The sequence below is a fragment of the Callorhinus ursinus genome, unplaced genomic scaffold (genome assembly GCF_003265705.2).
Source record: "Callorhinus ursinus isolate GAN/ISIS: 27379988/994484 unplaced genomic scaffold, GSC_fseal_2.0 scaffold77, whole genome shotgun sequence".
Taxonomy (NCBI): domain Eukaryota; kingdom Metazoa; phylum Chordata; class Mammalia; order Carnivora; family Otariidae; genus Callorhinus; species Callorhinus ursinus.
In genome coordinates this window covers 3,261,331-3,284,784 of record NW_027397139.1, presented here as the reverse complement: position 1 = coordinate 3,284,784, position 23,454 = coordinate 3,261,331, and the positions used below count along the sequence as shown (strand labels likewise).

The window sequence follows — 23,454 nt, the reverse complement described above, 5'->3', positions numbered from 1 at the left end:
TCAACCCCGCTTCCCTTCGTTCTGTTGCTCATGTTTGGTTGTTTTTGCCCCATGTTTTTTTTAAAGATTTTATTTATTTATTTGAGAGAGAGAATGAGATAGAGAAGAGAGCATGAGAGGGGAGAGGGTCAGAGGGAGAAGCAGACTCCCCGCTGAGCAGGGAGCCCGATGCGGGACTCGATCCCGGGACTCCAGGATCATGACCTGAGCCGAAGGCAGTCGCTTAACCAACTGAGCCACCCAGGTGCCCTTGCCCCATGTTTTTAAACGAAGTTTTCATCTGAATACTTTGGGATTTACAGAAAAGTTGCAAAGACAGTAGAGAGAGTTCGGTCTACCCTCGACCCAGTGCCCCTCACGGGAGCGTCTTCCCTCTCAGGGCGCGTCTGTGGCAGCTGGAAAGGTGACACAGCCACACCTGACACGGGTGCCCCTGGATTTCCCCCGGACGCCCTTTCCCGCCGCAGGACCCCAAACCAGGCGTGGCCGTCCTGCTCTGTGGCCTCCTCCTCGGTCTGGCCCAGGCTCTGGGGCTCCCCCTGCCACTTTTGCACCAAATCTGCTTGTTTTTTGAAAACACGGTTACTTTTTGTTTAAAAAATGAGTCAGTTAGCATTTATTACTCTTATTTCTAAGTGAAGAAATAAATATTTAAATCGCAATTTTAATTTCAAGTCAGTGACTTTGATAAATAAAACCTGCATAAAAAGCTCTTCGGAATCCTCAGGACCAGAGAGTTTGAGAACCTCTGTCCTGAAGCCCGGACAGAGAACCATGTGCTGACCCGGGGACAGACCCCGAGCCCACGACACTCAGGGAGGGAACCAGACACAGAAGGATGTCCAGAACAGGCTCATCCGCGGACGGGAAGGGAGCTCGTGCGGGCGGGGGCTGGGGGGGGGGACACTGCTGATGGGGGCAGGATTTCCCTTTGGAGTGATGGAATGTTCTGCAATTAGATAACAAAATGGTTGCACAACCATGCAAATGTACTGAAACTCACTGAATCGTATACTTTAAAAAGGCGAACCGTATGGCGAGGGGATTATCTCTCAACAAAGCTGTTATAAAAACATTTTTTTAAAAAACTGGTAGAATTAAGAAAACAGAGCTAACAGGCCTGTACTTTGGCCCCCGGACGCCGCCCGGTTTCATCTGCACAGGCCCCGTCTCGCCCTTGCTGCCCCGCCCTGCGATCCGGCCACAGACACAGTTACGGCCCTCCCCGCACTGGCCCCCGACCCCGACCCCCCAGAGCAGGGTCCACCCCAAAGGGCCGTTCAGCCTCAAGATCAACATGATACACAGAAGGGGAAAAGTCCAAATCATTTCCCATCCAAGCAAATTAGAGAGATCTCAGGCAAGAATGCAACACTTTCAAGCCATTAAAAGCAAAAGAAAAGGGACGCCTGGCTGGCTTGGTCGGGAGAGCATGTGAACCTTGATCTCGGGGTTGTGAGTTCGAGCCCCATGTTGGGTGTAGAGGTTGCTGAAAAATAAAAATCTTTTTTAAAAAAATAAATGAAAGCAAAAGCAAAGATTTCGGGGGGACGTGCCAGGGGTCAGCGGGCTCCCAGACCCTTGGTGCCAGCCACATCGGGGGCCCTGGGGGCTTCCTCGTGCCGTTGGCAACCCTGGCTGGGAAGCCGGCGCCGGGCACAGAACCCACCTGCAGGGTGGAGGTCGTGGGCCGCGCTCAGGCTGTTCTGTGACCCTGGGCAACCTCTCTCAGCCGTTTCCACCTTCATTTATAAAAGGGGTGAAGGATGGGGGTGAGGGCTCCCCTCCTGGCAGGGCGCCCCGAAGGTCAGGCCACAGCTCGGCTAAGCGACTCGCACACAGAGGTCCATCTGTGCCGCTCTGACGAGCCCCGGGGCCTCCCCCTGGGGAGACCCGTCCCCCCTTCCCTCCTGCACAGCCCCCCCGACGGAGGACTGAGCTCACCCCCCACCTCCCATGGTGGGCTGGATAGCGCGTCCCCCCTCATTCCGGTCCCCGGGGGCCTCAGAAGGTGACTGACAGGAGCTGAATCGTGTCCCCCAGATTCCTGTGTTGAAGCCCGAACCCCCAGTGGGACCGTACTTAAGGCCTTCAACGAGGTGATTAATTTAAATGAGGTCACAAGGGTGGCCCTAGTCCAGTATGACCGTGTCCTTGCAGGAAGAGCAGGTGGGACCCAGACATGCACAGAGGGACGACCCCGTGAGGACATGGGGAGGGGATGGGGTCCGCACGCCCAGGAGAGCCGCCTCAGCCGACACCCTGATCTCGGGCCTCCCGCCTCCAGGACCCTGAGAACACAGTCGTTAACACCGCCCCGTCTGAGGCGCTTTGCTTAAGCAGCTGGAGCAGGCTCTGCAGTGACCTTACTGGAAGAGAGGGAGAGTCTCTGCGGGGGTAACCGGTTACGTGAAAATGAGGGACCGTGCACGATTAGGGTGGGCCCTGACCCGGGCACTGGCGTCCTTATCAGAAGAGGAGAGACACAGGGAGAGGCCGACGCTGCAGGGATGCGGCCACAAGCCCCAGGGCGCTGGGCCCCCGGAGCTGGAGGGGGCAGGAAGAACCCTCCCCTGGAGACTGCGGAGCAAGCGTGGCCCTGCCTCACCTCGACCTCAGACTTTTGACCCCAGAATGTGGGAGAAAGAAATTCTGTGGTTCTTGTTGCAGTGACCCCAGGCCACTGGCACGTGCCTCTCTGGTCTCCCCTCCCCACACCCTTACTGTTCACAGAGGAGCCAGCTCAATCCACCCTGTGTGCGGAAACCGCTCTGAGGACCTGAAGGGGCCCTCAGCCCTCGGGTGACGGCCGTGTGGTGCCTTTTGCAGACTGCTTTTCTTTCCCTTTTTCTTTTCTTTTTAAAAATATTTTGACGGGCTGTATTAGTGCATTCTGGCTGCTATCACAGAACAGCACACACAGGGCGCCCTAAGCTGGTCATTGCTTCTCATGGTTCAGGAGGCAGGAAGTCTGAGATCACGGGGCCGCAGGGTCGGTCCCCGGTGGGGAGGCACTTCCTCGCTGACGGCCCCCTCCTCACTGGGTCCGGGACAGAGCGCCCTGGCCTCGCTCTCGTCTTCGCCTCCCCAGGGCGCTGATCCCACCATGGGGGCCCCACCATCAGGCCTAACACCGATCGCCTCCCGAACCAGCCGGCTGGTAAGGGCTTCCACGTAGGAATTTGGGGGACACAGACATCGGCCCCTAACATGGAGGCACGTTATCGTTGTTCAACAGCTGCTATGGTGAGGCCGGGCCTGGGCGCCGATGGGCGGGCCCTCTGCGGTTCCAAACGCCGAGGTGAGCGTCCCTGGAGCCTTGCGACACAGGCCTGGCCACCTGACAGGCCCTCCTCCCCTCCCTTTGAGCCACGCCTTTTAGTGGCTTCACGTTTGTGCTTCTGAGGGGTGCACGACTTCACCCTGCAAGAATTAAGGGTCGGAAATGGTGCCTGGAGGCGGAGCATGTCCAGGGAAAGACCCAGAAACCGGTAATGGCTGCTTCCAGGCAGGGAGGCCCAGGGCACAGGGGGGAGGGAGAGTTCATTCTCGTCCTACACCATCTGCACCTTGGGAACCTGCATCCCATGGCATCTGTATTTATGTCAAAAGTCTATTTTTCTTCCTAGGGGTGTGTGGGTCCAAGCGAGGGTGGGGAAGGGAGAAGCCATATCTTGGATTCTGCAGCTCAGACCGGGCTCCCCTGTGTCCTGAAGGGCAGGCAGGTGACCTGCAGGCTGGGGTGAGGTGTTAAACCAGGATAAAAGTATTTTATCCCCAAAAGAAGTGAAAGCAGGGACTCCAACAGGCACCTGGAGCCCCGCGTTCACAGCAGCTTGAGTCACAGCCGCCAAAAAGAAGGTGGAAACAGCTCAGGCGCCCGCTGACGGATGAATGAACATAATATGGTTTGTCCCCACGCGGGAACACGCTCCAGCCTCAGAAAGGAAGGGACCCCGACACCTGCCACGACTCGGAGGGACCCCCGAGGACACCGGGCTCAGTGAGAGGAGCCGGACCCAGAAGGACACATCCCGCAGGAGGACCCCACTCCCAGGAGGTCCCCAGAGGAGTCCCGTCCACACAGACAGAGAGGAGAGGGTGGGAGCCGGGGCTGGGGCAGGGGGTGGGGAGTCCGTGCTTCGTGGGGACAGAGTCTCCGTGTGGGGAGATGGGACGTTCTGGAGACGGAGGGTGGGGTGGTTGCAGGACCGTGGGAGTGGGCTTCATGCCGCGGAGCTGTGCGCTTAGAGACAGTTATGACGGTGAATTTTATGTGTATTTTACCACCAAAGAAAGAAAGAAAAAGAAAGAAAGAAAGAAAGAAAGAAAGAAAGAAAGAAAGAAAGAAAGAAAAAGAAAGAAAGTGCTCCAAACGCTCACGTGTGGTGCAACACGGCCGGTGCATAGACATGGTGGCCCTGGTGGCCTCGTGGTGCAGGTGACTGTCCCCAGCTGCCATCTCCGCTGGGCTCCCTCCAGGGCACGGCCAAGCAAGCTGGTCCTCTGGGAAGGATGCAGAGACCAGCTCTGCCAACCTTCCCTGTAGGTGCCAGGAAGGGGAGCGCAGGCAGCGGACCAGGAAGCCCAGCCCCCCCACCCCCACATACCCCGCCGTGTCCCAGGTGTTCACTGGACGTGGAGAGGTCCGCTCTGTGGGCCGGGCCGTTCCTGCCCCGAGAACCAGGAAAACAAGGTCAGCTCAGGACACGGACCACCACCCAGCTGCGGTCCTTCCTGGTGGATGCAGGCCGGGCCCGGAGAGGTGGGCTCTCGGCCAGGGGGCACGCTCTGTCCACGCGGTTCCGCCCCTTCTTTCTCATCCTCCGTCAGAGGGAAAAGTACCAGGATAGGAGCAGGGGTCCAGGCTTCGCCACCCACCTGCCGAAGGGCCTGGGACCTCTCCCTCAGTCCTGGTGTTTCCTCGGATACCAGAGAAGCCAGGTGAACTTGGCAATGTTTGGAAAGGAGGGAGGCAGAGTCCAAAGAGGAAGGTCCCTGGGGAGGGTGGCCTCCACTGACCACAGGCTAAGGGACATGCTGCCTGTTCATCCGGAGCCCTGGCCTGGGGAGCTGCTTACCTCGTCGACTCCCTGCAATGACCCTGGGCATCAGGGTGGTTGTCACCCCAGTTGCACCAAAGGGAAACTGAGGGTGGGGGCAGGTGCCTGCCTGACGGAGGGTCTCAGAGCTGGGAGGGGCTGAGCTTCCTGGGCCTTGCTCCAGCACCTACGCCCACCCCACTCCCCGAGCTGGCCTGAGGCCCACGGGGACCTGTGCCCACCACCGCTGGAGGGGACTAGGCACCCTCACCTTCTCTGGTTTCCTAATCTGGAAAACAAGGTCAGTTTGCCGTTGCCACGGGTGGGCCTGGAACCCTCGGATAAGGCACAGCTTCTGCCCTTGGCCTCCTTGCTTCCTCTCCCTCAGCTTACACCCTCGGTCCTGGCACCAGCATCCACCGCTGTGCACCTGGAAGGTCCCCCTGCCCCCAGCCAGCTCCAGGGCATCATCAACCTGAACTCAGACATCACTTCCTCTAGGAAGGCCTCCCTGAACGCCTGCTCTCCAGCAGGACTGTCACCATCCGTTTGCTCAGCTGGGGTCTCACTCAGGGCAGTCCTGCCCCAGGGGACCCTGAGTGACACAGAGACGTCTGTGGCTGTCACGACTGGGTCGGGGGGGGAGCTCCTGGCATTGAGTGGGTGGGGACGGGATCCTGCTTGACCCCCGCCCCCAGTGCCCAAGACGCGGCCCAGTGTCCGTGGTGCCCGGGGAGCCAGCCGGCTCTACCCCACGGCCCCGGGACACAGAAGGCCTGGTTAATGGTTTGCCAGGGGGACCAGTGGGTGTGACCCCAGCCTGCATCCCGGGCGCTGCCCACGTACTCCGTGTGCCTGTCCCCACGCCCACAGTTGGCAGCCCAGTGCCAGAAACACCCACTGCCCACCGGGAGTGCTGCCGGACCCTGCTTTCTGTCCCTCCGGCTGCTCCTGGCTTCGTGAGCCTCACGTGGGTGCCCGGCTCCCCTAGGAGCAGAGGTCTGGATGAGCGGGAACATGAGTCAGGGAGCTAGGGAACAGCGTGTCACATTCCAGGAGGCTAATGAGCTCAGAGCTCGGCTCCAGGGATGACTCCGCCGAGGAAGCTGCATGCGATCCTTCTCCTGGGCTCTGTCCCTGGTCCCTGACATGTCACCGGGCCCGGTCACAGACGCCCCTCTCGGGGCAGGAGGTCAGGTAAAGACCAGGCCGGAGCCTTCTCTCCGTTCCCTCACGCGCTAAGCACCCGCGAGTGGTCAGACAAAATCCCTGACCCCGAGGAGCTTCCAGTCCGGCCCCCGGGACGGACGCCGCTGATCTGAACGTCGCAAAAACACTGCCCGCGTGGCCCCGGGCAAGTCACTCAGGCCCTGTGCCGCCGTTTTCTTATCTGTGACACGGACACAATGGGGCCCTCCACTCAGGTCTCGCCGGCCTGACCTCAAGGGGCTGGGGGTGCTGGGCTCTCCTCTACAGCTGCCGGACGGAGGCCCCCCCACTTCCGGGCTGGCTCCTGGACGGGGGGCGCTGCTCTGACCATTCACGACGCGGCCACTGGCTTTCGCCAAGGCCGCAGAATGTCTGCTGAGCTCCTGCTCTCTCCGTCTCCGTCTCTTTATTTTGGTAAAAAAACACAACCATCTCACCCGTTTTGTGTGTACGGTTCATTAGTGTTAAAACATCCGTGTTGATGTGCAATGGGCGTGTACAACTTTTTCACCTTACAGACCCGAACCCCTGGTCAGCACTAACTCCCCGTCCGCGTTCCTCAGCCCCCCGCACCCACGAACCTGAGTACTCAGGACGTGCTTCCGGTCTCTTGCAAGAGCTGGTCTGATTAGGTCAGGCCCACCTGGCACCGTCTCTTCTGATGAACCCAGAGTCGACTGATTAGGGGTCTTCCTGGATCTGCAAAATCCCTTTTGCCATTTCACATTAGCCTAACCTCGGGAGTGGCATCCGTCCATTCACAGGTTCCCCGCACCCGAAGAGCAGGGACTAGACAGGGCGTGACACCAGAGGGAGCCCTCCTGGGGCGCCGTCTTGGAAGACGCAGCTGCACGGCTACTGTCTGCCCCCACCATGGGGAACATCTCCTATGTGTCAGACTCTGCGCCTGGATTTGAACCTGAGCCTTCTGGTGCTGGCGCTCCCGCCACGTGGGCTTCTCCCCATCCCCTGGAAGGGCCGGCTGCCTGAGGAGGGGGCAGGCGAGGCCCCCCCAGAGTTGTGGGGGGGAGGGGGGCACAGCCCGGAGCAGGGGGCGTGGCCCATGGTGCCATCGAGGCAGACACCTCGTGTCTGTTTCCCGCTTCCTGAACCCGTGGGCGCCGCGCACGCACGTAACGAGTTCTGTCCACTTGACGGGCATGTGACGGGCCTGCACACGCCTCAACAGGGCGAAGCCGAGTGTGCGCGTGTGGCAAACGGCAGGGAACTGCGCACACACGGTCCCCACGCCGATTGCCTGGTTTTGCACTATAGTGACGAGAGATACCACCACCAGGGGCAGCTGGGCGGAGGGGGCATGGGGCCGTGCCGTGGGAGAGCATGCAACTTCCCAGAAATCTGTAATTATTTCAAAATACAGGCTTTTAAAAAATGAGGTGAAGCCATGGGTACATTTAGGTGTACCTGGGACAAGTACAAGTACAAGTTTGCATTCTCCAAACACCCCCTCTCTCCCCCCCGTCCCTGCCCCCCCCAGAGTCCTGGCAATACTCCCGGCGAGAAGGGGCTGGAAGTCGGACAAGGAGGAGGAAGACACCTCCTGCGCAGCCCCGGCTGAGGCTCAGGCCTGGCTATGTCTCGAGTGACTCTGCTCCCTTCTTCCCCTTTGTAGCCGCCAGGATTCTAAGAGCCCCCAGACCCCCGCTCCCTGCTGAGCGCACTGTGTGGACTAACCCTGAGTGTGGACGGGGCCTGGCAGTGTGATAAATGCCATCCGCTGCTTAGACGATTTGTACGGAGGAAGGGGCTTGAACGATGCAATTACGCCTCCAAATCGGTCGGCTGAGTTAATTAAAAAGGGAATGCACCTGGGTGGGCCCGGCCTCAGCAAGTGAGCCCTTCAAAGGGTCAGGGACCTTCCTGAAGCGCGAGGCTGGGAACGTGAGGAGGCCAGAGGAGGAGACCATGTGGCTTGGCAGGACCCGAGAGTGGCCTCTGAGAGCTCAGGGTGGTCCCTTGCTGGCCACTAGCAAGACAAGCTGAATCCTGCCGACGGCCGAAGAGAACGTGGGGGTGGCTTCTTTCTCCACCGCGCCTCCATGGGCACTCAGCTCTGGCAGAGCCTGGTGAGGCCCTGAGAATAGCAGCAACCGCGCTGTCCTGCAGAACCGGGAGCCGCCAGACACGGTGCTGCTGGGTGTGTGGTTACCTGTTACGCTAACACACTCTATGAGACGGCCCTGGGGTTTTCTGGTCCCTGTCAGGGTCGGTCAGATACAGGGGATGCTCCTCTTGCTCAGACATTCCGAAGTCTGGGGAGCGGTGAGCCAGGTAACATGCATGAAGACCCAAGACACGTCCTTACTAGAAACCACACTATCACCCCTCTGAGGGCCTCACCTCCAGTTACCACCGCACACAGGTGGCACCAAGGACAATTAGAGACCACCGGTGATTCCGTCTGTGGCCACGAGAGGCAAGCCCCCAACCACCCACGGACCTGCATTTGGTGCCCCTGCTCAGGCCTCTGCCAGGCTGCAGTTGGTACAGGAGCTCTTGGGCCCCCCGAGTCCCTCTCCCTGTCTCCCGCTGCTGAGCACGTCCCAGCAGGCCCTCCCCAGGCCGTGCCCGAGCCCTCCGTCTTGTGTACCCCCTCTGTCCCGTGGACCCCGTGTCCTGTGTCCTGCGCCAGGGGCTTCTGCAGGCAGCTATGAGCGGTTCAGCCCAGCGGGGCCCCGGCACACAGACATGGGAGGAAAGGAAATGAGGAGCCACCAACCTATGGGCTCCAAGGGACTCAGGCTGAGAACGGGCCCTGGGAAGATGCAGTGACCCCGCTGCCCCCCACAGGGCTCCCATCTCCCCTGCCCCCACCTTCCTGTCATATGTGACTGTCACCCTGTGTGTGTTTTGAGTCAAGAGGCTGCAGCTGGATGACAAAGGGCACGTGTGCGCCATGCCCTGCCCCAAGGGAGGCTGACTGTGCGAGCGGTTGTCCAGCAACGTCCCTGTGGCCACGGAGGCGTGGTCTCCACCCCTGTGTGGCTACCAGGCTGCTCTAGTTCTCGCAGCCCCGGTTCCAGCAATGCCCCATGTGAACACGCCGGGGTCCCGTGTCAACTCGGTAAAAGCAGGTGGTGACGGCACCAGCCGGCCAGGGAGAGAACCTTCTGGCACACTTTGGCCCACACGGTCTGGAGTCAGTGTGGGTGGGAACCAGGCAGTGGCGCACGTGGACAAGAAGGTGTGATCTCGACTCCCCCTTGGAGGCGAGGGTCCCGTGCAGCGGGGATTTCTCCCCTCACCACGGTGGACATCGGGGCAGGTCCCTCTCTGGGGGCATCCTGGGCGCTGTGGGGGGCTGAGCAGCATCCCTGGCCCCACCCACCCAGTCTGATGGCCACAGACCTCCCACCACGAGGCCACGTGGCCCCTGGGGCACAACAGCCCAGGGCAAGTGCCTGCAGGGGAGGGTCACGCTCCTGTGTGAGCCGCCCCTACTGCCTTGGGAAGCAGCAGGTGTCCCAGTCTGCCCGATCAGAGCCTGCGGGCTGCAGGGAGAAGGTCTGGGCACCGTGGGCCCCCTAATCATGTATGTTCTGTATGGTGTTTTCTGTTTAGAAGGCGGCGGCAGCCCCATGAGCTTTTGCGAGCAGAATGTTTTAAGGTTTTGACTGTCGATCTTGGCAGTTCTTGCAGGAGAACAGCTTGTCCGCAGAAAAAACCGATAATAGCACGCATTTCCACACGCCTGGGGCAGACCTGGAGCGGGTAACCACGCAGGGGGAGAGCAGGGCGCTCTGACGAGCAGGCTGGGGCTGGAGTTCGCTCCTCACAAGGGCCACCCTGGAGACAAAAGGCTGCAGCCGTGCTTTCAGCAGGAATGTTTTCAAAAGCTCTCAGGAGAACGAGCAGCAATCAGAACAACACACTCTGCTGTGTGAAGGTCACGGAATTCTTTTGTGCTCTCTGCCGTGAGCAAGAAGGCTGGGAAATGCCTCGTCCAGAGTGTTCTCCCCCTCCCCCGGCACCGTGGACATGGGGGGGCGGGCCACACTGTGGGGGTGCCCTGAGCACAGTGGGGGCTGAGCAGCATCCCTGGCCCCACGCAGTCAGTGCTACACCCCCAGTATGACGACCACAGATGTCCCTGGACACGGCCCAGTGTCCCCTGGGGGCAAGATCGCCCTCAATTAGGAATCACAGGTTTAACCTAATATATGCAAAATATCATTTCCCCGGCGGCCCCACTGCGGGTGCTCGGAGCTGCCGGTAGTTTATGCCTACCATGCTGGAAACCGCGGCTCTGGACACGAGATTCAGCTCCAAGACAATGTCTTATCCAAAGGAAAGCTAGCACCATGAGGGCCCAGAACACCGAGCCCAGGTGACTGCCGAGGTGAAAGTCTAGTGCCCTCAGGGGACGGGGGGTCAGAGCTATCCCCCACAGCTGCCAGGCTGACCGAACACTGGCTTGCCGCTCCAGGAGGCGAGCATCAGCTCCCAGCCCCCAGAGCTTCCCAGGCATCGGGAAGACCCACCCAGTGGCCAGGATCCCCATTAAAGACACAGTGTGAGAGAAACCAGGACCCTGCCCCCAGGAGACCTGGGCCACGTCTGCGGACGTCCGTGGTTGTTTCCACCGTGGAAGGAGGAGCTCCTGGTGTCCAGTGGGTAGGGCCAGGGAGACTGCCCCGCGTCCCCATAGCGCCTGGACACGCCCCAGAGAGTGACCTGCCTGATGTCAGCAGAGCTGAGGTGGGGAACCTGCAGTGGGTCCCCAGGTCCTGCTAGGACGTCAGCTCTGCGGGACCCTGTTCCGGGCACTGCCACTTCCCCAGAGCCTGGCCCAGGCACGCGGAAACCCCTGCTGGGGGAAGGGACGAAGTCTGGGGGAGGGCCACCCTGTGCCCAGGCAGTGAGCACCCAGGAGACTGCACTAGAAGGTGTGACACGGGCCAGAGGCCATGCCCCGGAGGCACACGTGAGCCCCAGAGGAAGGGCTGTGTGGGGCTGGAGCCACCAGCCGCTGCTCCAGAAGAGGGAGGGGAACGTTCCAGAAGCGCGACTCAGTCTCTGAGGTGGGAGTGCAGGCCGCCCACCCCCAATCTTGTGCCTTTGCTCCTGTACCACAGCCTCCGCTCTGGCCACTGGGCCGTGCCGGGTCCAGGGTGGACTTGGGGGTGCAGGTGCCCTGCGCCCCCGAGGTCGCGAGGTCAGCGCTTCCCTCCCCCCCCGGGGAAGGGGCCAGCTGCAGATGCTGGTCCCAGGCAGGGGAGGCTGGGGATCTGCAAGGCGGGGGGCGAGGCGCCTGGGACAGGGTGACCAGGGACTCTCGGTGCTGGGATGTCCTGGAGCACGGGACAGGGTGGTCAGGGAGCTCCAAGAGGGGTGAGCGGAGGGCCGGAAATACCTGCCCCGCCGGCCTCACCTCCACCCACGGCCGGCTCAAGGCCCAGGCCGCGGGCCTTCTCTGCCCCCTCGTGGCCGCCAGCGGGAACTGCCGCACTCTGGCCTGGACCCCCAGCCCCACACCCCAGGAGCAAACAGCCCAAACTCCTGCTCATCATTTAGCTCTGGCATCTGCTGGAGGACAGGTGGCGGGGGCCTTCGCTCAGCGACACCCGGCTGCTCAGAGATGGTAAACCCTGGCCGGGCTCTAGCATGGCTGGACGCCCACAGACACCTCACACAGCGCCTGACAAACAGGATGTGCTCCGCGAGTGACTGTGTAGTTAAAACCGAACCAGGAAAAGCCTGGCATGCACCCTTGCGAGGAGCTCCTACAGGAGAGCCCCTGCCAGGTCTGCCCACGGCATGCCAGCTCACGGAGTCATCCTGCGCCCCTCCACCAGCGCCCCTCCCCCCGCCACGCTGCCCGGTGCCCCCCACCCCAGCCCGCACGGCGGGGGTCAGACCCGTCAGAGAATCTGTGTCGAAGATTTAAGCACAAAAGATGCAACCCGAATAAAACACAGGTGACTTGCTTTCTAGCATCTTGAAATTTGGGGGGATGCCAAAGGAGACAGACACAAAGGCCAGTGTACTCAATCGGTAGGAGAAAGCCCACGGTGAGGACAGTGGCACGACCCGCTGAGAGCAAAACTCACAGCGGGGGTGACGGACACCAGCCAGCGTGCACGCAGAGAAAGACGGGAAGCTCAAACACCGCGTATGAAGAGCTCAAGAACATCGCCAACGAGGGGGACGGACCCCCACCAGGGAGGTCAGTGAGGGCGCTCACAGAAGGCACAGCTGGGGGAAACGCAGAAATCCCCAGCAGCCTGCCCCAGCAGCACTGAAACTGGCCGGGCAGATGGCCTCGCAGACGGCGAGCGGCTGTGGGTAGAGGAAGCCAGCACAGCCTGATTCTCTCCCTCTCTCTCACACGCACGGCAAACCTACGTATGGGAGTTCAGCCCCGATGACAACCGGCCAGGGACGCACAACGTTTGCACGAACACATTCATCACAGAATATAAAAAAGAGAGAGAAAAGAAAAACAGGAAAACAAACACCCCCACAGACCAATTAAATCAACTGTAAAATTATTTTAAAAGGAGTGACTAACAATTTGCCTGTGACGGGGAATGCTAAGTGGGCGTCAAGAAAGATGAGGGAAATGCAGGTTTACTGACAAGGAAAGCAGCCCATCAAGCAGGAGGAGCACATTAAAGAGTAAATCCTATTTATCCAGAATCACGCGTGTGGATGGAACTCATGGAGGGACAGGGGCAGAACGCTCACCAAGACGTCAGCACGCAGTCACGGGGCTGGCACGCCGTCACCAGGCGGGGGCTTTAGCGGCCTTGCTTCTCCTTTGTCTGCACTGTCCTTTCTGCAGGACGTCAGTCCACCTCTACCCGGCCGCTGTGGGTGGTCTCCAAACGCCCCCCTGGCTGGCGACTCTGGGACATGGACGCCACACGGGAGATCACCTGTGTGGGACCCGCTGGGCACCCACATGTCACACCTGGCCCAGGGCTCCCATCGAGGCTCCTGGCCTCTGTCCTCAGACATGGTCTCTCTCCCGAGCCGAACCCAACCATGTCTCCCGTAGCCTTACTGAGGTGCACGTTATGGGCCCTAAAACTCGCCCGTTGGAAGCACACAAGGTGAGAAGTCTCTGGTGAGGGCACCAGCTCGCCCGACCACCCCCCACAGCGAGTCCCCATTCCCACCCCAGCCCCTGGCGGCCACCAAGCACCTTCCTGTCCCTGCAGACGGGCCTTTTCTAGAAACTTCATGGAGACAGACCCACGGGATGTGCGTCTTCAGGATCTGCGTCCTCTTCTAACATTTTTTCATTTAAACACGCGCACACAGAGCTTGGGAATATCCAACGTTATAAAGACATCCAATGTCCCTCAGGTGTACTGACAAATGAAACACAACCCTAATCAAAGTTCCATCAGAATCTCCTCCGGAAACCGAGGTTGACTCTAAAGACCACAGGACAGAGAACACCGCGAGACAGCAGAGCCCTTCATGGGCGGGTGGAAGGGGTGGCTGGGGGCCGCCGCAGGATGAAAGCCACTCAACACCCTTTGGGAATGAGACCAACAGATGAGACGGACGGAGAGAGTTCAGAGAGCAGGATCCGAGCTCAGAGTCCTCCTGAGGCTGCGCAGTGCCTCAGTCGCCAGGATGGGCACCAGGTTTGAGAGATCTGCCATGTCCAGAGACTTGGCTCTGCTCCGGGCAGTGGCTTGGGACGGGCTACCCTCCACACCAAGCCAAGCTCCTCCCTCTCTCCCCTGCCCAGAACGGACAACTGAACCCCACGTTCGCTTCGACAGCGGAGGCAGGAAGCATCACAACACTGACCTGTGCACGAAGCCGAGCTGCCTTCAGCGCCGAGGTTCAGGAACCACACGTCCGCTCCCTGGAAGGAAAACGGAACACTTCAATGGGGCATCATTTGGTCAGAAACGTGTCCATCAGTGGCGGCAGCGAAGAAGGGTCTCGCGCTCTCGGTCAGACCGCCATAAAGACCATTCTAGGGGTCCTGCCTTTCGGCTGCCCTGCCGGCCTCAGGGACAGGCCTCCCGGTGCAGAGGTGGGACTTAAGAAGGCAATTTGCCAGAACGGTCTGTGAGAAGTTTGCAAGATCATCCCTGCTAAATTTTCCAAAGGCTCCCAAACTCAATGGATGAAAGGGTAGGACAATCATGTGAACTTTCATGCTTTGTAAAGATGTTCGCCCACATCACTTGACCCTCACAGTCATTCTGTGAAGAAGAGGTGGAAACTGAGTCAAGCCCCTGCCCCAGGGTACCCACCAACTCACCGGGGTCGGCCTAAGGAGGTGCCGACCTTGGTCCATGAGGACCAAATGCCAGGTGGGGTCCTGGATGGGGTCCCGGGGCAGGAAAAGGGCATTAGGAGCAAACCGCTGAAATCTGAACGGGGTGGGGTTGGGTTCACGGAAGTGCATGGTCGCCACAAACACACCATGGGTCCAGAAGGCGTGGCCATATGGGGGAGACTGGGCGATGAGCAGACAGGAACTCTCTTTGAAACTCTCCCGAAAATCTATAATTATTTTTAAATTAAAAGGTTATTTAAAAATAACTCAATTCTGGGGCGCCTGGGTGACTCAGTCGGTGAAGTGTCCGACTCTTGGTTTCAGATCAGGTCATGATCTTGGGGTCATGGGATTGAGCCCCGTGTCAGGCTCCGCGCTCAGTGAGGAGTTGACTTGGAATTCTCTCTCCCTCTGCCCCTCCCTATGCACTCTCTCCCTCTCTCAAATAAATAAATCTTCTTTTAAAAAAATAATTCAATTCAAAGATTTAAATGCTGGTTCCCTTTCTGGGCGTTCGGGCCACTTTGTAGTCAACCAGGGGCTGGGACGGAGAGCTGAAATCCCCACCGTCATCTGCAGGTGGCGCCACGGGCTCAGAAACGCGTCAGACAGGCTGGCAGAGCTGCAGGAACCCTAAGCTGGTGGGGTGGAGAGCTGCTGCGGCCCGGAGGCCAGGCCAGAGGGCGCCTGGGACGCAGGACCGACCCGCAGGGATGAGAGACGAATGGCCGGAGCGATATGCCCCTGACCCTGGAGGCCAAGACCCGTCTACGCACATGATCCGTCAAGTTTTTATTTCTGAATCAAGACTCACAAGAAGTTGCAAAACTAGTGCAGAGGGGTCCTGGACACCCTGCATCCACGGTAGCTCCTTACGTAGCTGGGGGACGCTGTCAAAACCGGCCAAGTGACTGGTAACCAGGCACCGTTTTCTATTGTTTTCTAGGCCGTCTCAGCGAGACAGTTCTCATGCCGCACAGGAAGTACACAATAAAGGGCTTTTTCGTATTTGCAGAGTCGTGCAACTATCACAACTAGCAACTTTAGGGCTTTTTCATCTTCCCTAGAGAAACCCCGCCCCCATCAACGGTCACTCCCCACCTTCCCCCCAGCCCCCGGCCCCCGCGAGCCCCCTTCCCGTCCGCGGATGAGCCCGCTCCGGACGTGTCACCCACGCGGACGCACACCCCGCGTGGCCTTCTGTGGCTGGTTCCTTCTCTGAGCGTCGTGGGCTCGGGGTCTGTCTCTGAGGCCGTGCGTGTGGGCGCCTCGCTCCTGCTCGCGGCTGAGGGACGCTCCCGCACATGGGGGACACACTGCGTGTATCCCTTCACTGCTGATGGGACACTTGGGTGTTTCACCTCCATCATGAACATGGTGTCATGAATCCTTTCAAAGACGGTTTCTCACTCTTTGCCTTCATGTGTACCAACTGCAAATCGCCCTGCCCCCAGCCTGGAAACACCAGCCTGCACTTGAACTTGAGCACCTCGGCGACCACCACAGACGCCCCCACCTTGGCTGTGCTCAGCCCAGGCCCGCTTGAGCAACGCAGCCCTGCAGCTCTGTCCCGGGGCCCACGAGACCGCAGGCTGCCAGTGGCACCAGCCGGCTCCCGGCTGTCCCTGTGACCTTCACCAGGCAAAAACGCTGGGCTTTCACTTTCCCCGTCAGAGGGAACCACAAGCCCTCCTGAAGGGCCAGCAGCGGCACAAGGAGCTGGACCCGGCAGCAGGACCTGCTTCAGAATTTGCAGAGCTGGCAGCCAAACGAATCTGGGATCCCTCGTTCAAAAATTACGCCAAACTTGAGAACTACGGCAGAGCCTGCAGACCCCACGCAGACCCTGGCCCGAGGCGCCGCCGGGGAGGCAGGCAGACCGCAGACACACACAAAGCAAGCTCTGGAGGAAAGTGCCCGGTGCCGAGGGAGAGATAAATCACACCTGGAAACGGACAGTTTCCAACGGTGGCCATCGGGGTGCCCGCGTCAGAAGGACCACCACCATTTGTCCTGGGCAGCGCTTCTTCCGACCTGGGACCTTCCTCTGTTCACACACTTCCTTTCTCTCCCTTCCCTTTACACTGAGATCAAATTCACCGACCATGACATTCACCCTTTCAAGTGTCCAATTCGGTGGCTTTTAGGATATCTGCCAGGTGGTGCAGCCCCTGCACTAACTCCTGGACGCGGTCCTCAGCTCCCGAGGGGCCCCCGGGCCCATGCCGGGGTCCAGTCCAGCGTCCCGGGAGGTGCAAGACCCAGCCATGCAGGGGCCGCGCCCCCCGCACACAGCACACAGCCATGACCCTGGGGTTTCCTGACCCCCAGTCGGTGCTAAGGGAAGGCCTGCGGAGACCAGGTCGCCCCCACAGAGCTGGGTGGCAAAGGCCAGGTCCCCCCGGAGGCTTGGCTGTGACTCGGGAAGGGCTGGAACCCCGCTGCAGCGTGTGGGACAGGTACAGGGGCTCGGTGAGCGCAGGCATGGCTGCGGTGAGCCTGGTCATGCAGGCCCCCGGTGTTGGCCATCAGCAGCATCGTTTGTCGATGGGAAAGGGGAAGAGAAAACACACGAATCACAAGCCAAGGCTCCAGGGGCTTCCACCAGTAATTTCCCGGTGGTTTCTACTTCCCTCGTTATTCTGAAGCCTGATGTCTCCGAATGGTGAGTGGGGGACACGGGCAGCGGGACTCTTAGCTCCCAACCCTGGAGATTTGAAACTCCCAAAAGCAGGGCTGTGAACCCGGATGTTAGGGGAGATGACGGGCCAACCTCTGATGAAGGAATCACGCTGGGCTGCGCCTCTTAGAGCCTATGGTCGGCATCTCTGGATTAAGGAACTGAGGAGCCAGCCCCAACTGACACGGGACGTCTCATCTGGGAGGAAGGCGCATCGCAACCCACTTTGCTCAATCAGAGCCTCCGGGATTTTTCCAGTCCTGCTGTGTGCAAACACTACTGTCCCTCCCTCTAGAATTCAGGGTCCCCCCACGTCCCGGCACTGCGGGTCATTCTCTATGGGGGTGGGGGCATCCTGGGCACTGGGGGTACCAAGCAGCATCCCCCAGGCACTCGATGCCACGACAACCCCAGTCATGATGATGACCACGGAGTCCCTGCAGGGAAGAGGGGGAGCCCTGCTCGACAGCCTGCCCAACAGCTTCCTGAAGCTTCTATTTGAGGTTCTGTGCCCAACTGGACACACTAGCCACGAGCTGCTGCCACCTCTGAGTGCCCTGTCCCCTCCTGGGGGTTAAATCCCTTTTCGGGTAGCACCCTGTTACCAATCTCCCGGGCCGGGGGAGGGGTGGGGCAAAGACTGAACCTGAATGTCAACTGGGACTTCGGTTAACGGTCACGTATCAATACTGGTTCATCGATGACGACAAATGTGCAGCACTAGAGCAAGATGGTAACTGTGGGGAAATGTGGAGGGGGTGGGGGCTACGCGGGAACTCTATTTTCTGCTCAATTTTTCCATAAACCTAATGCTACTCTAAAAAGCAGTCTATTAAGAGAGGGTCTTGAAGAGACAAATTAGAATTCCGATTTTAGAAAGGAGGAAGGGAGCCGGGAGGGGAGAGGGAGCCGGGAGGGGAGAGGGAGCCCGTCTTAGGCCAGATGATCACTAAGTGCTCACATTTCACCAGTGATTCCTTCAACGAGCTGTTACGAACCAGACCCAGAGAGAAGTTGGGTCAGTCCTGGCCAAATGCATTTCCTACTTTTTCCCCCAAAGCTCTTGTGAGTATTGTTAACAACATAGTTCAGTGAGGATCAGCCTCTCCTGAACGCTCAGGCCTGGATTAACCTACACCAGAGCCATCCCCCAGGCCCAGGGACCCGAGTGGACCAGAGCCCTAATAGAATCAGTCCCAAACCTCTGCCCTCGATTACTCCCAAATCCCATTTGGCCAACGGAAAGCCTATTGTGGCCGGTGATGAGCTGATTTCTGCAAGATGGCACCAGGCAGACATCATCCAAGACACCCACGGGACCCGGACACCAACATGGTCTAATAGCGGGGCCCTGACACCAGGGCCGTGACACTGACGGGGCCTGGATCAGCGGAGAGCTGATACACCTGCCGTCAGCATGGACTCACCTGACGTCCTCACCTAGACGTTTGGTCAACCATCACAGGTGTCTAATGGTAAGCACTGAGCAGCACTGGATTTTTCATTTTCTTGTTTTCCCAACATCTATTGGCCTGATAACGTGGGGAGACACAAGAGCCCAGCGGGACACGAGAAATTCAACGAGGGGAGAGCAGCCTAACAACAGGGGTGAGAAAATGAAATCTTTGGGATTTCACGAATTATCACAACATAAATGCCAGCACCAAATTTCTGAAACTGAACGAAGCCCCTGCCTTTACCTCCTTCCCTCTGAAGCGGGACCTCTCCCTCCCCCCGCCCCCAGCACTGCTGACTCTCTGTGGGGCCTCCCGGGCGCTGTGGGGGGTGGAGCAGCACCCCACGACCCCGCTCGCCCAAGGCCAAGACCACCTCAGTTGTGAGGAGGCCAACATCCCCAGGCACCCCCGACCGCCCCAGGGGGGGCAGGACACCCCCAGTTGAGATGGGTCGCCCCGACCTGGCAGAGGGCAGAGGGCAGATCTCCCCTGCCCAGGCTACAGTCCACTTCTCCAGGAAATGAGTGGCTGGGACGGGGGCGTCTGAGCCCCCTCGACTTCTCATGCTGACGTGCCCCCCGCTGCCGCGTGCTGACACCCCCCGGCACGGGGCAGGAGTGCTCGCCTGCTTGCCTGCTAGGAGGCTCGATATAGCAATGCAGCCCTGTCCTTTAGGCACTGCAGCGATCAACCCAGCCTTCCCTCGTCACCACAGCAACCATCTAAATCTGTCACCCTGACTGAGGCTCTGATTGCAAATGGAGGGGGAGGAGAAGCCTGGGGGCCGGGACCGTGGGGAGGCGCCCAGGGGGGAGGTGACATGGCTGACCCCGGGCTCTGCCAGGACAGTCCCAGGGCAGGTGCCATCACACCCCGATCAGACAGGACACAAGGGTACAGGCTGCTTGACCCCAGGGTTAAAGGCCTCCGGGAGCCAAGTATCAGAAGGCGGAGTCTCTGGGAGCGGAGGGAGTGCGGCTGCCCTGTGATCTCGGGTCCGTGGCCACTCGGAGGCCCTCCCAGCCCTCCCCCACACAGCCCGGGGGGGTCACCTGGCTCCCACCAGCCATCGGGGTTTGTTCTGCTCTTGCCTGTGGGCAGGGATCTGACTCAATTCTTCCCCCAAAATCTGGCACTGCTGACACGGCCGGGTCATTCTCCGCGGGGGCGTCCTGGGTGCAGTGGGGGCCAAGAAGCATCCCTGACCCCACCCCCTCGATGCCAGGAGCCCCCGGCTGTGATGACCACAGACGTCCCCAGACACGCCTGTGTCCCAGGGGCCAGGACCGCTCCCCTGTGCAAGGTCATCAAACCCCCACCACCTGGAATTGTAACGTATGTAGGGACAGGCAGTTGATTTGGGAGAGGACCAATGTCTGACCAAAAAAGGGAGACAGCGAAAGAAAAGACAGTATGTAGAAACAGATTTCTTTTTCCACTCAGAATTAAAATGGTGACACGGTCCCACGGAAGGGGGTGGGTGGGGACACGTATTCTTACATCCGCGAGGCAGCGCTGCGGCGCGCTGTGTGTCCCGACTTCCCGGCTCGCGGCCTCCTCTGTGCCTCAGTGTCTGAATCTGTAACACAGACGACGGGAGCACCTACCCGACGAGTGCTTTCCAGATTAAACAGCTGAAAATCTGGGGGCGCCTGTGAATCAGTCGTTAAGCGTCCGCCTTCGGCTTAGGTCATGGTCCCAGGGTCCTGGGATCCAGCACCACATCGGGCTCCCTGTTCCGCGGGAAGCCTGCTTCCCCCTCTCCCGCTCCCCCTGCTTGTGTTCCTGCTCTCGCTGTCTCTCTCTCTGTCAAATAAATAAATAAAATCCTTGAAAAGAATAGAGAGCCGGACATCTGTAAGATGTCACAATCAGTGCCTGACATTGTTACCAGAGCACAACTGCTTCATCATCGGAGCTTCTGCGTTATATAAGACGTGTCACAGAGTTAAGTCACACACCACAACTTCTTCATCACTTAGAACTTGAGTTACCAGCTTTGTTGACAAAAACACCAGGGCCCAGCAAAGTGTTCCCGCGAAGGGCCGGATGGTCAATACTTTCGGCTGTGTGAGGCGGGTGTTCTCTGTGGTTACTACGCGACCTGGCTATAGTAGAAAAACAGGTGTGGCCATGTGCCAATAAAACTTTATTTACAAAAGCAGGAGGCCCGGGGCCGGCCCATAGGCTGCAGCTTGCAACCCCCGGAGCAGAAGATGGTCTGTTAAAACACGGCACTATTTTAGCCACAGATGCTCATAGCATCACTGCAGAGAGAGCATTCCGATCTCATCCCGAAACTAGACCGTGCGTGGGTCACGTGGAAAAGCTCCACACTGCCCCAGACCGTCACCCAGCGAAATGATCTCAGACCTTCCCGCAACGCAGAACACTCACAACCCCAGACGTGCCACTTCTAAATTCCTAAGAGGGTGGCTGCTTTCCCATCACCTTGAAAAAATCCATCCCCCAACTTGGTCGTAAATACCTCATCTTTATCAACCGGCTAGCAAGCCTGGGCTGCAAAGGGCACCCAGAATGTCTCGACCTGGTGAGCAAAATCGCCACGGGTAACAGACCGTGGGAGCCACCCCCCGAGCAGGACATGGTTCATGCGCATGGAAGGTCTGAGACACCGCCGCAGCCCAGCAGGGCCTGAGGTGTGACAAGCGAATGTCACGTGGGGTCCCGGATGAGGTTCTGGGGCAGGAAAAGAGAGTTAGGGGAAAAGGAGAGAAACCTGAGGTATGGATAACAACATGCCGATATTGGTCTATTATCTGTGACAAACGTACCACACCCGAGGGAAGATGGGGGCCGCAGGGGACCTGGGCGTGGGAACTCTGTGCCGCCTTCCCCATTTCTCTGGGGATCTCAACTTATTCTAAAATGAGTTTACTGAAAAAGAGAAAAGACAGTGACAACGGGCAATTAGCTGCTGATGCCACGGAACGCTCCGGAGTGTGACTGAGGGAGCATTAAGTCCCTGTGACAGCGCCTAATAATGACATGATTATATAAAACCTAGAAGAGAAAGACGCTAAAAACAGGATATGCTAATCAACAGGGGAAGTTTGCTCTTATGACAGGGATGGCGGGGGGTGGGGTGGGAGGGTGGGGGGAAGACAGGTGGCTGAGCAGTAGCCCCGGGCAGCCACGGTGGACCCACCACGGGGTCCTGCTGGAGCAAGCCTCTGTGACATCTCAGGCCGACCTGGGCACCATGGCACATTCACTTGGGAGGCCTGCTGAGTGTGCAGCCAGCGCCTGGGCCTGGAGGACAGCAAAGGTTTTATGGATGGAGAATTCTGGAAAATAAGAGGGAAGCTGTGGGCCAAAGAAAGAAAGAACTAGTAGAACATGGCATCCTGGTCTTTGCAAGTGACCTTATTAGACACTTTCATCTACACCAGGGTCTCTCCCCCTTGGGCCCGCAGGCCCACCTTCAGGGCTGGTTCATTCTCTGCAGGGGTGTCCCGGGCACTGTGGGGGCGGAGGAGCATCCCTGACCCCACCCCCTCCATGTCAGGAGCACCCCCGTTCGTGACAACCACAGATGTCCCCAGACATCACCCAGTGTCCCCTGTGGGCAGAACCCCCCCAGATGAGAACTACCATCCTATAATACCTAACAATCTACACATAGCCCACAGGAGTATAATTATCCCCACTCTACAGATGGGGGGACTGAGGCTCAGAGAGGAGATGAAACCAGCCTGAGAAGAAAGGGATAGTTGTGTGTCAAATATCACTTTAGTAAGGAGAGGCCTCTCAATTGGGAAGGAGGCAATGCTGATCTATCAGGGAATGGAGGGCAAATCTGGCCCACTACTTGCTTTGTAAATAAAGTTTTATTCAAACACAGCCATGCCTATTCACCTATACACCATCTATGGCACATCTGTACCTATAAAGGCAGAACCTGGCAACTGCAACAAAGACAGCCGGCCTGCAAAGCTGAAAATACCTACCCTGTGGGCCTTTACAGAAAGTTTGTGGACTCCTCACGGGGAGATCCTGCATCACCACTTCAAGGCCCTGCAGGGTTTCCTTTTCAGACTCTCAGTCTAAGTGTGCAATGACTATGCTGTTGAAGGAATGCACACAACACAGGCAGCCTCCCTGGAAGTAAGTAAAATCTGGCCTGCTTCTTCTTGGTTCTGGCCCAGGAGGCCTGCCCCGTGCTCCCCCACCCCAAGGCCAGAAGAGGGCCTGCCCCCGCCATCCGCCTTCCAGGGAGCGTGTGTTGTCGTAGGTGTGCGGGGACTGTCGGTGAGTGGCAGCTGGTGGCACGCCAGCCCATCAGCCTTCGAGGCCCCGGTGTGGAGGCTGTGCTGTCACCCCGACCCTGCTCTCACGTGGGATGCAGTGGAGGCTTCTGCTCTGGGCTCTGGGGCTCGCCTGACTCTGCAGGTCAGTCCTGCGGCCTCCCAAGGGCAAAACGTGCTGAGCGAGCATAAGCTCATCCTCCCGGAGCTCCAGCTGCCTCGGCACCACTCTGGGTCCCGGTGCTGAGACCCACTGGATGTTCTGGAATCTGAAGGTCACCTTGCTCCACGTTTTCTCCCCCCAGGACTGTGGGCACTGGGGGCAGGTCACTCTCTGGGGGGGGTGGGCGATCTGGAGGGCTGAGCGCCATCCCCGGCCCCACCCACTCGACGCCAGGACCACTCCAGCCGTGACCGTGAAAAATGTCCCCAGATTTTGGGCAGTGGCAAATAGGGAAACTGCTTGCTCTCTAAAAGTAACTCCTGGATGGACCCACAAGATCTGACTCCACCCAACACTTGGAGGCTG

General features: G+C 59.0%; 1 protein-coding gene across 3 annotated transcripts in view; it reads right to left on the bottom strand.

Annotated features, from left to right (window-relative positions):
* GNG7 (G protein subunit gamma 7) overlaps positions 1-23,454 on the bottom strand; it is a 119,889-nt gene that overhangs the window by 74,917 nt on the left and 21,518 nt on the right. For 2 of the 3 annotated variants that reach the window (XM_025861286.2, XM_025861287.2), the window contains exon 2: positions 14,040-14,097. The exons of the other annotated variant lie outside the window; for it this stretch is intronic. The gene's annotated coding sequence lies outside the window, so the exon portion shown is untranslated. The remainder of the gene's footprint in view (positions 1-14,039; positions 14,098-23,454) is intronic. 3 annotated transcript variants of the gene reach the window in all.